This window comes from Cynara cardunculus (genome assembly GCF_001531365.2).
Source record: "Cynara cardunculus var. scolymus isolate 2C chromosome LG 11, CcrdV1, whole genome shotgun sequence".
Classification (NCBI taxonomy): domain Eukaryota; kingdom Viridiplantae; phylum Streptophyta; class Magnoliopsida; order Asterales; family Asteraceae; genus Cynara; species Cynara cardunculus.
The window spans coordinates 8,492,591-8,509,657 of NC_037538.1; the positions used below are offsets into that span (position 1 = coordinate 8,492,591).

At 34.8% G+C, this 17,067-nt stretch overlaps 2 long non-coding RNA genes across 2 annotated transcripts; one reads left to right on the plus strand and one right to left on the minus strand.

Annotated features, from left to right (window-relative positions):
• Nucleotides 1–1,198: 1,198 nt before the first annotated feature.
• Nucleotides 1,199–2,564, minus strand: LOC112520694. Its single transcript, XR_003070063.1, has 3 exons — nucleotides 2,490–2,564; nucleotides 1,826–1,885; nucleotides 1,199–1,402 (listed from the first exon to the last, which is right to left on the minus strand). It is a non-coding gene; the product is annotated as an uncharacterized LOC112520694 (long non-coding RNA).
• A 6,638-nt stretch (nucleotides 2,565–9,202) lies between these two features.
• On the plus strand, nucleotides 9,203–9,524 carry LOC112520711. Its single transcript, XR_003070069.1, has 3 exons — nucleotides 9,203–9,244; nucleotides 9,334–9,395; nucleotides 9,498–9,524. It is a non-coding gene; the product is annotated as an uncharacterized LOC112520711 (long non-coding RNA).
• Nucleotides 9,525–17,067: the final 7,543 nt, after the last annotated feature.

Below are 17,067 nucleotides of genomic sequence, written 5' to 3' on the forward strand. Positions count from 1 at the left end.
GCTGATTTTTTATCTACGAGACAGCTTCTTTAGCTGCTGATTTTTAGCCACAAAACAGCTTCTTTAGCTGCTGATTTTTAGCCACAAAACAGCCCCATAGCTGCTGATCTTTAGCAACAAAACAGCCCCTTTAGCTGCTAACTTTTACACACAAAACCGTCCCTTGAGCTACCACTTTTAAGCCTACACAGTCCGTAAACCAAGGTTGCACCTTGCAGGTGTTTAGTGGACTCGAACCAGAACACATTAGGAACGGTCTAATTACAGGGAAAATTCTTCACAAGATTTTGTATGATGGGTCTAAAAAAGGACCAATCTGTATGATATAGATAAATGAAAACTTTACCAGTAGATTAGCATGAGTTCCTCTTATGTAAACCCACTCAAAGAAAACTACTTTTCTATTGTTCTTGAAATAAGCTTTGAGACTGTTCTGAAATCTAACCAGCTCAATTTCACATTCTGGAGGTGAAGAGAGTGTGTTTGCCAGATGCTCAATAGGTAATATCAGTATATGATATTGATATCGGTATCATAATTTCAATAGGTGAAGAGAGTGTATTTGGACAGATTTGATATCGGTATCATAATTTCATACAAAGATAAGACCATAATTTCTAGAATCAGGTAAATGCACAATCAAAAATTGCAGAATTGGGACATTAGTTTATGAAACATGCAGCCAAATTTAAAAAAAGTCAATCTCAATCATTTTCATCAATCAGAATGCATTGCCTGTGTAGTTGTGTTTCCATGGTGGACCTGAAACCTTTTGTGTTCATTACCATTAGATGTCATTGCCCTCTAAATCCCCTTTCTTTTTCCCCCGTGTTGTGTACACACACACAGAGCCACATATATACAATTTTTTTTCGAGAAAATAATGTAATAACCGATACCACTTACTTTAAAAAGAAGAAATATGCTATATTATAATATAAACTCATTCACATTTTTTTCGCAGAAGAGCTGGCCACAACAGGTATCCATTACGTTATCATTTATGAACTTTTCTTGTAGATCGTGATTCATATGAATAAACCATTAATCCATAACCAACAAACTATGCTAAAAGGAACAATGATAACAAAATGTGCCATGTATTAAAAAATATGGTTCATTAGTACCAGGCAAAGGGCACATTCTATGATTCTATTCATCTAATATGAAGAGTGGATAAATAAAACAAAAACTAGAACTGAACATACAGAATATGCATTTGATGCAGCACACATACACAAACAGAAAGAGACAGAGAAAATCATATGCCAAAAACAATGTAGAAAGCAGAAAAGGGAGGGAAAAAACTAACCACCACTGCAAGATGCAGGAGGGTTCTTTTGCAAGTCCTTTAGCTCCTTCTGAATCCTCTTTAATGCCATCACAAGAAACTGAGATATGCCTGCAAAAACACATGCTGCAAATTGACAAGTACTGTAGAAACATCTTAAAAACAATCATCTTGTAATGATAACCCATCACTCAAATGAACCAAAAGCAACAACAACACTATGTAACAATTCTTGCCTCTCAAATTTCCTTTTCACTTTTCAGATCAAACTTAACAAAATATTTGAGTCAGATTTTGCTTTCTTTAACATATCTTTTTACATTAAAACCTCACATAATTCTTTCACCTGCCTACTCACCCTGGCCCATCCTGTCCAATCCTGTCTGTTGTGTACCAAACAAGAGCCGGCAAGCATGCAGCTAGAATGAACATTTAAAAAAAATTCTAGGCTGTAATCACGAAACTCGCTGCTTTCCAAGATTCTCCTTACGTTCCTCCATACGTATACGGGTCCACACAAGAAATATGGCTTACCTACAAAGCATGTTCAAGACCACATGACTTTCCTCAACAAATTTATTTTTTCAATCACACCTGCAAAAAACATAACAATGCAGGCAGCAATTAGGATTGTGAGTAAATTTGGATTAAAAAGTCTCAACAGAAATTTTTATATGTTCAAAGGGAAAGAAAGAAGCATACAAAAAATAGTAGAAAAAGATATTCCTAATGCATGGTCCCTAGTACTTCTTGCGGGGTGTCGTTCCCTTCTTGGGGACACCTACTTTCGAAATAGACATGTCTTTTCTCAAATACTTGTCTCTACATTACACGCTCTTGCTTTTCCTAATTATCAGAAATACGGAATCCCCAAAAACACCCTTAGTTTAGGATCACTTCTTGTTTCACTACCAATTTATTAACATATTCGCCTGGCTTTTCATAAATAAAGTCTTATATGCAACAGACAATTGTACCTTCTGCAAAAGCATTACAGGCGAATGATGAAAGGTCATGTTTTCTTATCACACGTATCAAGCAAAAGAGTTGCTTACCAAGTTCCAGGAAATTAATGCTAAATTATATTGGCAATTAAGAAACCTCCATCTCCAGGTACTGCATATATTTGTATCGTCAATTGTATCTAAAGGAAAACAAGCAGAAGAAACTCGTGGAGAAGATAGTAAGAATAATTCACCTCAGCTACGAATCTCTTCATTTCTTGGCTTGTTGGCAGGCCCAGTTGCTTCTGCCATTGATCAAACTACAACAAGCACATCTAGAGAAAATAGACTAAATAACATCTTATGTCATATAAAGACACAATCGATTTTAGTTTTCTACAACAGCAGGTCAAGTTTCTTGTTCATGAAACTGTGGTACCAATTGCTATACAAAATATCGGCTGTGATAAAAAAAACAAACCTATGATACCACATAGGTTAACTGCAATTCAAGTTTAAAAGTGAGAAATCAAAATTCAATAGCATTTAAGTTCAAGAACTAAAAGTGGGAAATTAAACCCTAATTACCTGGGCAGAAATTGGAACGGATAGAAAGAAGTCTGTGAAAGAGGGTACAAAAAAGTGAACCAAAATCGATGTAGAGTGACTACCTGGATGAGAGACTGTAAATCGATGGAAACAGAGTAGATTCGATGGAACCGATTGATTACTTGGAGAGTGATAGACTGAGATTAAAGCCTGAGTGATGCATAGAGAGTGTCTCGAAGAGGATGAGCCTGAATCGTTTTGAATAAGGGATGAGTGTCTCTTCGAAGAGGATGCCATTCAAGAATTATTTCAAATTTGAAATTTGAAATCTGAAATGGGTAAGAGTAGAGAAGGCAGTCATAGGATAAAGAAGAAGAAGAAAGTGGCCCAAATTGGTGATTTTAGAAGTCTGATAAGGTGAAGGAAGGTTTGAATCAATTAGGATTTGGTATTGTATGAAACACGTGCATAAATAACTTGTACATTGTGCATGACAATTTGTAATTAAGAATTTTTTTAAAATTCTTGCATAAAATGATTGTAACTTGTGCTTAAAAGATTGTAACTAAGATATTGACTTAAATGCTTATTATAGACTAGTTGTTTACCTGCGCAATGCGGCGGGAGCAATAAATATAAACGATTTCGAAGCTTTGGCGGTTTTGTTACTTTAAGGATGATATATTTACACTTGGGGGATATTTATCCAAATTTTTACTCAATAAGCGCTTACCGGTAATTCTTAAGTTCTAGCAACAAGATATTACTTCTTTTGATCAAACTCATAAACATGCAAGTTCAAGTCATGCAAGTAAGGGGCTGTTTACTAAACGCTTACCCGGTAGGTGCTTGCCAGACAAATTTCCTCACTGGACGAACATGGCAAGACCCAAGAATCTAACCTGGTAAGAGCGATAATAAGAATAAAGAGTCTTACCGGTAAGTGAGGGTGAGGACTCTTACCCGGGTAAGCGCTTACCATATATATTGTTGCACACGATAACATTTTGATATACTACAATCTTACCTAGAAAATAAATTATAGTGTTGACTCCTAACGGTAAACGCTTACCGGGTAAACATTTAGGTAAACAACCCCTAACTTTAAATTAGAATGATGACATGGTGGTGATGCCTCTCTTTTCCAGACGTTGATCAGGACTCAAAATTGCATTTCCTACGCCCACAACCCAATACGAACAAAACAAACGGGAGAAAGAACACATAAATATAAAACAGACTATAACAACATAATTAAACTACCAATCATTATCTATAATACCAAAATTAATCCACTTATCAACCATAACTATATTTTCCTTGATTTGTCCATGTTTAATTGTATATTACTACTTTCATTTGTTAAAATCAAAATTATTTTAAAACAGTAGTTCATTGATGAACTCAGCTTGGTAAGTGCAAAGTTGATAGCAACAACTCAGCCTGGTAAGTAAGTGCAAAGATAAAAAAACCACAGCAGATAATAACAATAAAAAAACCATCCATTCAGAAGAGAAATCAAAATAAACATAACTGATCCATGAAAGACCCCCCAACTTGTGTACATTGAAACATAGAATATGGAGAGCATGTAAGGCAAGGCAAAACACACATCCCTTCATCCCTCGCTCCATCGACTGAAACTGCAAGTCCTTTATCCCCCTCCTTCCAACTCCGTTCTTCCCATCCATGGTGGCTACGTACCCCCCACACCCATTCTACTACCCTAGTCTTTATCTCAAGTGCACCAGGTATGTCCTAGAAAATGTTTAAGGCAACCATATCCAACCTCTTCGACTGACACACTTTCTACTCTCCTCACGGGTGTCGTGATAGCCTCCTACAAACATGCCCAAACAATCACAATCTCCTCGCTCTCAATAATGATAAAAACTTAAAAWTTAACAGAACATGACAATGGTTTATTACCTACCAAATGGAAGTTTTATATTCTAGTTGCAACTCATAAACATATTGTCACAATCTGAAAAACCAAACTGCCACTTGCAAATTACAATCAACGTATTGACAACTTAATATTACCTCCATACAAATGGAAAGAGCATAGTTATAAAGATGTGTGCTCTTATTATCAAGAATAGAATACTGATATGCCTTGAATAAGAAAACCCAAGCATGGAAGCAAAACCCCCAGATTAAAAAAAGACATAATGAAATTGTAAAATCTATTTTACCAACTTCCATTACTAATCAACAATCTAGATATCAAAGAACATAGTAGAAACAACTAATTAGAGGTAAAAAATGAAATGAAATAGAAATGTTTGGAAAGTTGCATACCTTATCCATAACATCTATCCACCAATTTCAGGTTACATGACCATAAGAAGAAAAATTTCAACAGAAATTTCACCTTCAAGCCATAAACAATGGAAGGAAAATTAGTTAAAAGACCTAACTTGAGAAAAAAAAAGGTAAAACTCTTACCTGGAGAAAGCCATACAACTCACTAACTCAGATTCCATTCGAAATCATAAACTGGATGCCATAATCCATCGTTGATTTTGATGAAAAAACAAGATACAAAGCTTGGTATATTGGGAGTAGGAACGAATGAATTTCTCGGGGAGCAGAAATAACATTCAGAACATGCCAACCTCAATCCAGACAACCTATTAAAAGATGTTAAGGGATCAATGGATTGGTTCTTTTGAAGAGACAAATTAGTGAGAACTCAAAATTGATTTAGAACTCTGGATATGGGAAAACCTGGCATGAAAACAAAAGAGAGCAGATGATAAGTCTTCTATTCTCTTTGATTTTTACTCTTTCTTCAATTCAATTCTCCATTTTCGCAGTAGGGAAGCCATGATTAAGAATGATATAAAACATGATTAAGAATGATACAAAATGATTAACATCAAACTATCCAAATCTGATCAGAAACATAAGTCTTACAAACGCTTAGAAACAAAGAGGGTAACTGCAGAAATGGAATGAATTGGAGAACCCAAAACAGAAAACCCAATGCACGGAAATAAACAGAGAAAACATCAAATTTGGTTGCTTATTATCAAGAAACCCAACATAGCAGGAAATGTATTTGAAACTATAAACAGAGAAAACATCAACTTTGGTATTTATTATGAAACTATAAATTTAAAAAAAATGTATTTGACCATGACTTTTGACTTATAAGCACAAGGACCTATAGCTGTTTTGAAGATTTGTTTCAACAAATTATGTTTTTTATTATCTCATAATCACATTATGTGTGATTTTAAAATAGACAACAAATTGAGTCTCTTACATGAAATGATCAATAAATACTCGTAAGAATGGATGTATCTTGTACTTCAATTAATAGTAGAAAACACCAAGTGTGATTTGACTATTGTATTTCATCAATTTGGATATAAAGATAAACAAGATTGAATGGTAGATGCATCACTATATATCAAAGGTCCTACTACTTCCCTCTGCTCAAAGGCTTTAACAATTTATATCAATCGCATACTGCTAAACATACATATCAGATATACTACTTCCCTCTGCTCAAAGGCCTTACGCCTTAAACCTGCAGTGTTACTTATAAGAACAAGGTAAACGGACCACAATCCTCACTGTTTCAAATGCATACAAAAGGGACATAGGGCAACTACAGTAATAAAAAGCAAGTCCATTATATATACAGAAAAGGCAACGAAGAGGGGCTATTTGAACCACCACCTGACAGGAGCATGACAAAACCATGAGGAAACAGCTGCTGTTGACAGAAGCATGACAAAACATGTAAAAAGAATGAACAAAACAGTAGGAAAAAAGAACAAGAATGCAAGGTGTTTTAATGTACAAAGCAGGTGTTCTAAATGTACTATGTATATTGCTAAATACATCCCTACCTCCTAAAGTTGCATAACTATTTTTCATTTATGTTACATAGGCATGTTTTTCCAAAGTTAGAAACAGACCCATAAAGAGGCTAACACATGCTCAAGCGGATTTGTAGTTGTGTATAAGATGCAATGGAAGAAGTATAAGATGAAATGCTAACTATGCAGCATAGTAGAGGACTTTATATATGTAACAGGGCTGTTTGGTTGGTTTCTAGAAAAGAGTCCTATTTCAAATTTTAACATCAATATAAATTTGATGTATACCACAGTATCTTGATCATTCCCACAGCATGAGTAGAGTACACAGGGGGAGAGAGATGGAATCTGGGCATGGCACCGGATAACAATGATGCTTAACCATGATGCTTATGATGTCCAATTAAATTGATGGAGCTATACAGCCACTTCAAACATCAAAACCTTATATGTACAAATACATATGCACACACACATCAAGATGAATATATATACACAGACACATGTAACAGGGCTAATGTTTTTTGCTTCTGTTTCTGTTTCTGTGTGTGTGCATAACAGTATACATGTGACTGTTTCTATATCTATCGATATCTATATCTATATACATGTGACTGTTTCTTTATCTATCATGGCTACTGTATTGATCCATAAGTTTGAACCATACAAACAGTTTACTGTGCACACAGTCATGTAAACAGATTGTTGCTTTGTTTGCTGCTTAGATCACTGTCTATAAATATGTACAAATACATATGCACACACAGGTTGCTGTTTTGGCAAACAGTCCATTTAAACAGGAAATGGAAATATCAAGTTTGTTCATGTAACCAAGTTTGTTCATATAGACATATAAATGGAAATATCAAGACATAGTATATTCAGAGATCTAGTCAACCAATGTTGTTTTAAATTAGTAAATCAAGACATAGTATATTCATAATCATAGTTTCTAGATGACTGATTACAAAGAGAGCTTATCCTAAAGATGTGTTTATACCTGATGAAGAAACAATTGCTGTTGAAACTGTAAGTAAGCACACAAACACAACCAGACTTTGTCTTGAAACTGTAAGCACACAAACACAACCAGTAAGAACAAAACAGTATAGTACATTTTGGCCAATCCAAAAGATGTGTGTTCTGTTTTGTGTGTGTGTTCTGTTTTGTGTTCCTCTTAAAACAAAAACTTGGGTTGTGCMTAAGTATGACTTAGGACAACTACTTTTCACAAGATGAAATGGAAAGCAGATTCTGAAACCTAGAGAACCAAATGACAGCAGCAACATATTAGAGGACTTCATATACTAAACCAAACTCATATCTTAATTTAGAGATCTTAATTAGAAATGGTTATGAAAAATGATGAAACTTACTTAAGCAGGGAATGGTTAATTAGACCTCTGGTTGCTGCTGTATCTAAACACACACTCTTACACGTCACATAAGTATAGTCAATAAACACTTGAGTTATTGTGTTCATGAAATCCGCATACCTTCAAAATCTATTAATTACAGTTTAAGCACAATACACACACAACAGCAACATATGGTTAGGTGAACAGGGGCAGTGCAGGTGTAAGTATACAAAACACTATCTGCTATTATTTGCTTCCACACTCTAAGAAGGGCATCATATTTTTTTACTGAGCCAAGGCAATTTGAAAAAAATTATGAAAAACATAAACCTTTCCATAGAGATGCACAAAAGAGCACAAAGAACCTCACCAATAAGATTAAGCAACACTGTCAAACAAAGAACCTCCCAATATCGATTTGAACACATATATAGTACTTAATGGTTTTGTTGAAATATGGCAAAAAAGTAGATATGCACATACCATAAGTTTGAACCAGCAGGCAGCCACAAACTTGTTTATGTGCACTAACCTTAAACTTGGATCTGGTACCATAAGTTTGAACCAGCAGGCAGNAAGTTTGAACCAGCAGGCAGCCACAAACTTGTTTATGTGCACTAACCTTAAACTTGGATCTGGTACCATAAGTTTGAACCAGCAGGCAGCCACAAGTCCACAACAGTTCATAACAACCATTGGAATGGTTATGGACTTATGTGAAACATTAGATCACTATGTACTTAAGCAGGGAATGGTTATGGAGTTATGTAAAACATTAGATCACTGTCACAAATAAGCTGACTCATATCTTAAGGTGCATATAATGTATATGTTATAAGTTATAAATAAATGTATATGTTTCCTTGTTAATAGCTTCAAGTTAAGGCAACTGTGTATTTTACATCTTTGTTAAGGCAACTGCATTGTTCATTTACTGTTTGCATTCTCTACTGTATACATATACATAGATATTCACAAATGCTACAAAAATAAATTTTAAAAAGAAGCATATTTTTAGATCAAAATTATCTAAAAGTTGAAGCTTCATACCACCCATCTGTGTGTGTATAAGATGAAATGGAAACAACATATTCTGTTTCTGTGTGTGTGCATAACTCAATCATGATGGTAATAGTGCATAACTCAATCATGATGGTAATACAGGGGTGCAGGTGTTAGGATCATCATATTCTATAGCAACAGATCAGCCTTTCCGGTTTCCATCCACCTTCACGTTTGTTGTTATTAGGGCATTTTCCACTCTTGAAGGTCACCTTTCCCTCCTCCCTCCCTCATGTTAAACTCATATACGCTGATCAACTGCCAACCTCATTACTTGTAATTATGTCTCCTTCCAGGAATTGGCTATTCACTCGATCCAGATTTTTCATTCGTCAAGATTGCTGCACCTTATGCACAGGTTATATATCTTTGTGTGATACACTAATCATATAAGTTTCAACAAAAACAGATTATTGAGTCCCTTCGAGATTAGATCTTTAATCATCCGAGTCGCTTACAGGAGCTGTTAGATCTCAAACAACAGCGGGATAGTGGAACACAAATTGTCATTAAGGGTTAATATATCAAGAACCATCTGGATGAGGAAAGTTCATGGCAGTTGTTACATCTGCATTTGTTAATTAATTAAGACAGGTAGAAGCTTAGAACAATGTTATATTGGTGATTTGTTCTTTGTTTATACTACATAGTTTCAACAGCAGGCAGCAGGTGTACTGTGTTGTGCTGCTACCATTTGTACACAGGTGCAAGTTCTAATAAATAACATGGATATGCAGTTCAAAGAATGCAGACCACAAAGGAGTTTAGAGTTAGAGTTAGCAGTGCACGTATGGGGTATGTCAACAGCAGGCAGCAGGCACATGAAGAAACAAGTCACACACTGTGCAACTGTTAACTGCCTTCAATGTAAATCCTCATACATTTCTATCTATATCTATATCTAAACCAAAAATGATAGAATTATGGTATGTGTGTGTGTTTTGTTTTTCTCACATTTTGATTTGCAGCAAGCAGCTGCTGCTGTAATGCTAAAAAATTAGAATGCAATAACTTACTTCCTTATACCTGCTGTTTGCCAAGGCACAGAGGTATGTATGCTTTGGCGCACACACACTTGTAGAGAAGCATATGGGCTCAAACACATTGAAATGCCTGGAAGCTAAATGCCATTTTTCAGAACCCACAAAATTTGGTACAAAAAATCATCAAGAATTATGTACAGAATGGGTGGTTCTCATCAAAATTTTACCAGCCCATTATTTTTTCTTCCTAAAAAAAGCTAAAGTGATTTGTTTTGGTTATGTAACCAAAGAGTAACCAAATTTTAAGAATTTGTTAGGTGTTCAGCGTGTATATTACACTACATTCTTCCCAAATAATATTCAGACTTCCATGCATTTGTTCAATCTCGAAAGAGCCACATTCCATAAGAGAAAAGATGTAACACACATGAACCAGGTTCGAAATGACTGTATGTTCTACAATTGGAGTCCACCACCTATAGAAATAAAAAACAAGAGTCCCATCTGGTGTGAAATGGATCAAATACCATAAATCATCATAATTCACTATCAATCAGATCTAAGTCAAAATGACTACAAATAAATCTACGCAAAATCATGAAACCCCAAATTAAATTACCAAGAACAACTTCAAACACATAATCAATACCCGATCAAGAATAACTTCAAACACCCGTGAGTTAATTAACAAAAAAACAACACAGAAAAAATTGTTCACCTTGACGAATAAGATGAAAGCATGGTTTATGTAAAACAGTTTTAGGGATCAAAGCAAATTTGAGAACTTAAATAAGTAGGTTACAAATAACTGTTTTGTCAAAAGAAGAGAAGAGAATCATAAATCAAAGTTATCAACAAGAAGAACCAAGTGAATAATACCTCAGAGAAATTGCTAGGGCTTTGAAGAAGCTGTGGAGAAATCAAAACCTCCAAAGTCTGGTTATATGCAGCGATGAAGTCTTCTTGGGAGCCAGCCATTTGTGCAAGGTTTGCAGCAATTGAAGAAATCGTATGTTGACCATACTGATTTGGTTATGGCGCATGAACATTCATGAAGAAGAGCATGGAAAAGTAGAAGAACAGAGAAAGTCATTTTGACCTTACCCCAAAATGGTTTGGCGGGGAAGGGGTTCCTGGAAGTGGAAGAGAAGGAAAAAGAGTCCGACTATTTGCTTCTCTATCAATGCATAAAAAGCTTGTACCATATGCTTTGTGACTTGTGTTTAAGAGTTATTTGAATTTGTTGCATAAAACCATCGTAACTTATGCTTTAGGAGTTGTAATTAAGATATTGACCTAAATGGTTATATATGTAGTATAGACTAGGATGGAAGAAATGCCCATGAACTCAGTAACCTTTAGCCACCTAACTCCCCTTGATGGACAAGGTAGGTGCATTTAGGTGGAGATGTACCGGTGATATGGATGCTTGAACCAAGTGAGGATAGGCAGATCATGCCCTTGAGATGGTAAAAAGGTAACATCATAGAAAAACAATACACAAAATCTACATAATGATAAACAACAAAAATGGGCAAGACACCACAAAACTAAATGATACTACAATCCATAAAAAAATTAAATCAATAAATTCTCAAAACCATTAAAAGAACGACTATCAATGGATGAATAGAACATGAAAAGGTAAATCCTGACCTTGAAACCCACAAAATGCTAGCCTACTTTAAACTTTACCATAAAAATGGAAGACAAACTACCATCTATAGAAAAATTGAAACAATTGAATGTCAAAACGATTGAGAGAAAACCACAATCAATTGGTAAATGGAAGCCGAAAACTAAATCCATTACCTTGGACTSAGGAGGACCAAACGCCCATAAACTCAGTCACCTTTAGCCACCGAATGCCCCTCAATGGACAAGGCAGGAGCATATAGGTGGTGGTGTACCCAGGTAATGGATGCTGGAACCAAGTGAGGATAGGTGGATCATGCCCTCGGGGATGGTAAAAAGGTAAAATCATAGAAAAACAATACACAAAAGCTAGCTTACATAACGATAAACAACAAAGTTGGGCAAGACGCCACAAAACTAATTGAAGCAACCATATTTAGACAATCAAAACTCAAAACCATTAGAAGAAAACGACAATCAATGGATAAATGAAACTTGAAAGGTAAATCCCTGACCTTGAACTCAGAAAGGCCAAACACCATAGAACCAAGTAACCATTAGCCATCCAACGTCTAATCTAGAAGCATATAGGTGGTGATGAACCCATGTCATTGATGCTTGAACGAACTTAAAATAGGGGGATCTTACCCTCACGATGGTAAACGATACAAAAGCACAAAAAAACAATCCACAAAATGCTAGCCTACTTTAAACTAAACCATAAAAATGGGAGACCCCGCAAAACTAAAAAAAACTATCATTCATAGACAAATTGAAACAAACTAAAAGAAATTGTCATTCGTACCCGCAATGGACAAGGTAGGAGCATTTAGGTGGAGATATATCGGTGATGTGTAAAAACAACCCACACAATCTACAAAATGATAGCTTACTTTACGATAAACAACAAAACACCACAAAACTAAATGATGCTATAATCCACATAAAAATTAAATCAATAAATTCTCAAAACCATTAGAAAACCGACAATCAATGGATAAATGGAACTTGAAAGGTAAATCATGACCTTGAACTCAGAAAGACCAAAAACCCCCTCGTGACCTTAGCCACCGAACGCCCCTTAATGGACAAGCGAGGAAAATATAGCCGTGACATGAATGCATTAGCTAACCGAGGAGAGAACGATCTTACCTTCAAGATGTTAAACATTGCAAAACCACAAAAAAAAAGAAACCCACAAAATGCTAGCCTACTTTAAACTTTACCATAAAAATGGAAGACAAACTACCATCTATAGAAAATTTGAAACAATTGAATGTCAAAACGGTTGAAAAAAAACCACAATCAATGGATAAATGGGAGCTGAAAACTAAATCCATGACCTTGGACTCGGAAGGACCAAACGCCCATAAACTCGGTCACCTTTAGCCACCGAACGCCCCTCAATGGACAAGGCAGGAGCATATTGGTGGTGGTGTACCCAGGACATGGATGCTTGAACCAAGTGAGGATAGGTGGATCATTCCCTCAGGGATGGTAAAAAAGTAAAATCATAGAAAAACAATACACAAAAGCTAGCTTACATAATGATAAACAACAAAATTGGGCAAGACACCACAAAATTAATTGAAGCAACCAGAATTAGACAATTAAATCTCAAAACCATTAGAAGAAAAGACGATCAATTGATAAATGAAACTGAAAGGTAAATCCCTGACCTTGAACTCAGAAAGGCCAAACACCCTAGAACCAAGTAACTATTAGCCATCCAACATCTGTCAATGGACAATCTAGAAGCATATATGTGTTGGTGAACCCATGTCATGGATGCTTGAACGGACTTAAAATAGGGGGATCTTACCCTCACGTTGGTAAACGAAACAAAAACACAAAAAAACAATCCACAAAATGCTAGCCTACTTTACACTAAACCATAAAAATGGGAGATGCCGCAAAACTAAAAGAAACTATCATTCATAAACAAATTGAAACAAAACTAAAAGAAACTGTCATCCGTACCCGCAATTAGAGTTGAAGTCTCAAGGGAGCAATTGTGAAAATGTAACAGAATAAACAAAACTAAAAGAAACTTGATTTTTAGTAAGATTGAGGAATGGTGCTCCCTTGAGAATCGGCTTAATGCCATAGCTTTAAATCATCGTGTTTCATGATAAGTACCAAGTTCAACTTGGATTGAAACTCGACAATAATCTGAAAAATTTACAAGTAAACACAAGAATGTGATTATTCGAATCATAAAATGAAGCAAAGAGAGACGATAGATGGAATATAAGTCAGTTTGCTAATGACATTAGTTATGAGTTTTCAGTTCATCTAGATGCCGAGGTTCCTCTTCTTTTAGTCTATTTTCCTGGAATCATTTCAATAATGTGAATGCGTCACAATTACCAAGTATATGTGTGGGGAAGTGGTTTTGAATCCTAAAATGCATCAAGGTTGAGTGGTATGCTACACGCTAATAACAATAACCAAGAGTATACAACTTGATTCTTGTGGTCTATTATCCTGAGTTATTTCAGTAAAGGGTCCATCACTAGCCAAATACGCATTAGAGCCTCAAAATCTTGTAAATAAGTAACCAAGACAAGATGTGCCAATTGCGATAGGAGTTTAGAGCTTGATTAAATGCTAGTTCCTCTTCTTGTGGTCTGAAAACATAATTCTAACTTTCCTTTTATGAAACACTCTCTAAGCTGACTAAAGTAGAAAAGAAGGAAGGAAATATATGCAATCTCTTGCATCATATCCTACAATCTTTATGATCAAACAGAAAATATGGTGTTATAGAGGCAAGAAACAGTGTACATTGCCTGATTCAATTACAGTGTAAGGTCCTCTTACATCATTATTGTCTCCAGAAATCAATAAGTCAGACAAATACATGTCAACATACCATTAACCCTTACCCTTTTCTTGCCATTAAATATGGAAATATGAACCACCATCCACCATAATTCAGACAAATACATGTCAATAACATAAATCACCGTCAAATACGAGATATGATCATAGAATAGCCCAGAAACTTTAAAACAAATATAATTTTGCCTCCACTGCAACCCCTGGCCCCTTTTCTTGCAATCAAATATGGAATTTTAAATATTTTTCAAGAACAAATTGGAATCAAATTCAATTGTTTAACCATTCTTGTAGATAAAATTAAGTTTGTATTAAATTCAATATGCAAAATAGTATAAGCAGAGATGTATCAACCTTATTACCTCATTTTGGAGAGACCAGGTTCACTGTCAAGTGTCAACGATCATCTGTCTTGCTGTCGATATCCCAAACAACAAGAAATTAGAGAAAAACCTGACAAACCATATTATATAAATAAATATATAAAGTGGATGTTGAATGTACGCGCTGCCGTGAACCTGAGAAAGATGAATAGAAAACGTATTCAAACCCTAACTTCGCCAATTTGAAGAGAAAGACGATAATATTGAATAACTTCAAATGGAGTTATGGGTTGGTCCTTGTATTAGTTGATTATGCTGAGCTGATCTCCAACGGCATGATTTTCGGATGATCATATTCGATTCCCTTATAGAATCTGCTGGATCTTGGAAATTATACTTGGGATGATCATATTGATTCCAATATCTTATTGCTGTTTTTCTGATAGAATAATATCAGTAAACTACGGGTTTGGTCTCCGTGGTTCACCGGTCCCAAAATCAAAAAAGCAAAATATAAGGATGGTACTCATTAGGTCATCCTCTCCATTCACCAGTTAAATTCAAGATTATTTTCGTCTTTCTATTCGATCTCGATCTGGAACCAAGACCACAGTCGGACAGCACCAAGAACCAAACCAAGAACTCCGTCTCCAAGAACCTCCATCATTGTTTCCTCCCTACACTAACAAAAGCCACGAGACCACCACCGTCGCAGCACCCAACCCCCCTTTCTCGTCCCTGCACATACACTCACCTCTGGTTTCTCTTTTTAAGGGTTCTCGTATGTGGCTCTCGTTTTTCTTCCGAGTTTTGTTTAATTCATGGGGATAGGTTTGGTTTTTCAATTCTGGGTTTGGTTTTTACGATTTTTGGGATGAAGAAAAGATGATGGAGATGGAGCTTAATAATCATATTTCCATGAAATTCTGTTCATAGAAACAAGAAGATGTGGGAGAGAGAGAGAGTTTTGGTGCATAAAGTGTGGATATGGAAGGTTAAGTATCGTCTATTTATGTATTTAATGGTTGAAGAAGATAAAAGATTTTGGTTTAATTAATGCTTTGATTTAGGGTATGGGTTTATGTTTAATTTAGAGTTTTTAGTTTAAGCTTTAGGGTTTGTATTATCTTCTAGTTCTTCGGGTAGTATTTGGTATGTAGACATGACTCGACAGAACTGGACAGAATAAAGAGGCTAGGATTGGTGTTTGGTGCGACTAAAGACTGGACGACCCGAAAAAATTATTTGATTATATTAATATTATATAATAGTTATAATTAATACAAATAAAATAAATTATTAAAGAATTAAAGTCTCTTTTGTCTCACCTTGTCCCTTAAAACAAATAGCATATTAAGTTTATTAGAACGTTACTCGCGCAATGCAGCGAAATAATCTTTATTTTAATGTTTCGTTTTATTTGTCTTTCATCAATGTTATAATATGATCTTCTATGGTATTGAAAAAACGATAATGTTTTTATTTTCTGAATAAAATATAAATTTAAAGGTATCATAAAATTTTGAAAAAAAATGTATTGATTTTAATATCAAATTAAATATTTAAAAGTTCTTTCTTTGTATAAAACCATTGGTTTCAAGGCAATGGTATTTCCATGTATCTAAGACATTTTTTGATAAATATAAGTTAGTTTATTTTTTGGGTACATGTTTAGATGAACATAAGTTGAATAAGTGTTGACTGAGGTAAGAAGTATGGTCCGAATAAAAGGTGTAATTGGGATAAGTGTTATCAAAAATTGTTGTTTACCAAATTTATTGTATTAATAACTGATTGAATAAAAATGACGTTATACCCTTAGTTTGAATAAACCAAAACATTATTAAATAGATACATTTATCAACAAAAAAAAAATGAAGTAAAACTATTATTTATGGTATTGTCTATTGCCAATTGCCAATTGCCATTGATAATTTATGATATATTTAATAAAATAAAATATTTATAATTCATCTTCGTATCACATAAAGAGGTTCAGTCAGTAATAACGTCAACCAGAGATTATATTTTTTTGGGTAAACACTTGCTCTTTTCAGGGTAAGACTTTCATGGTCTAGTAAGATATTAGTAAACAGGGTCTTGGCTTATTGAAACGCAAATTAGAGTAGCTTATGAAGAGTTTTTTGTCATTTTTTTTAATTATAACTCTTATTAATATTAAATATGATTGATTACTATTAATTATGAATAAATAAAAATAAAATTTATTAATTGCTAATTTTGATTA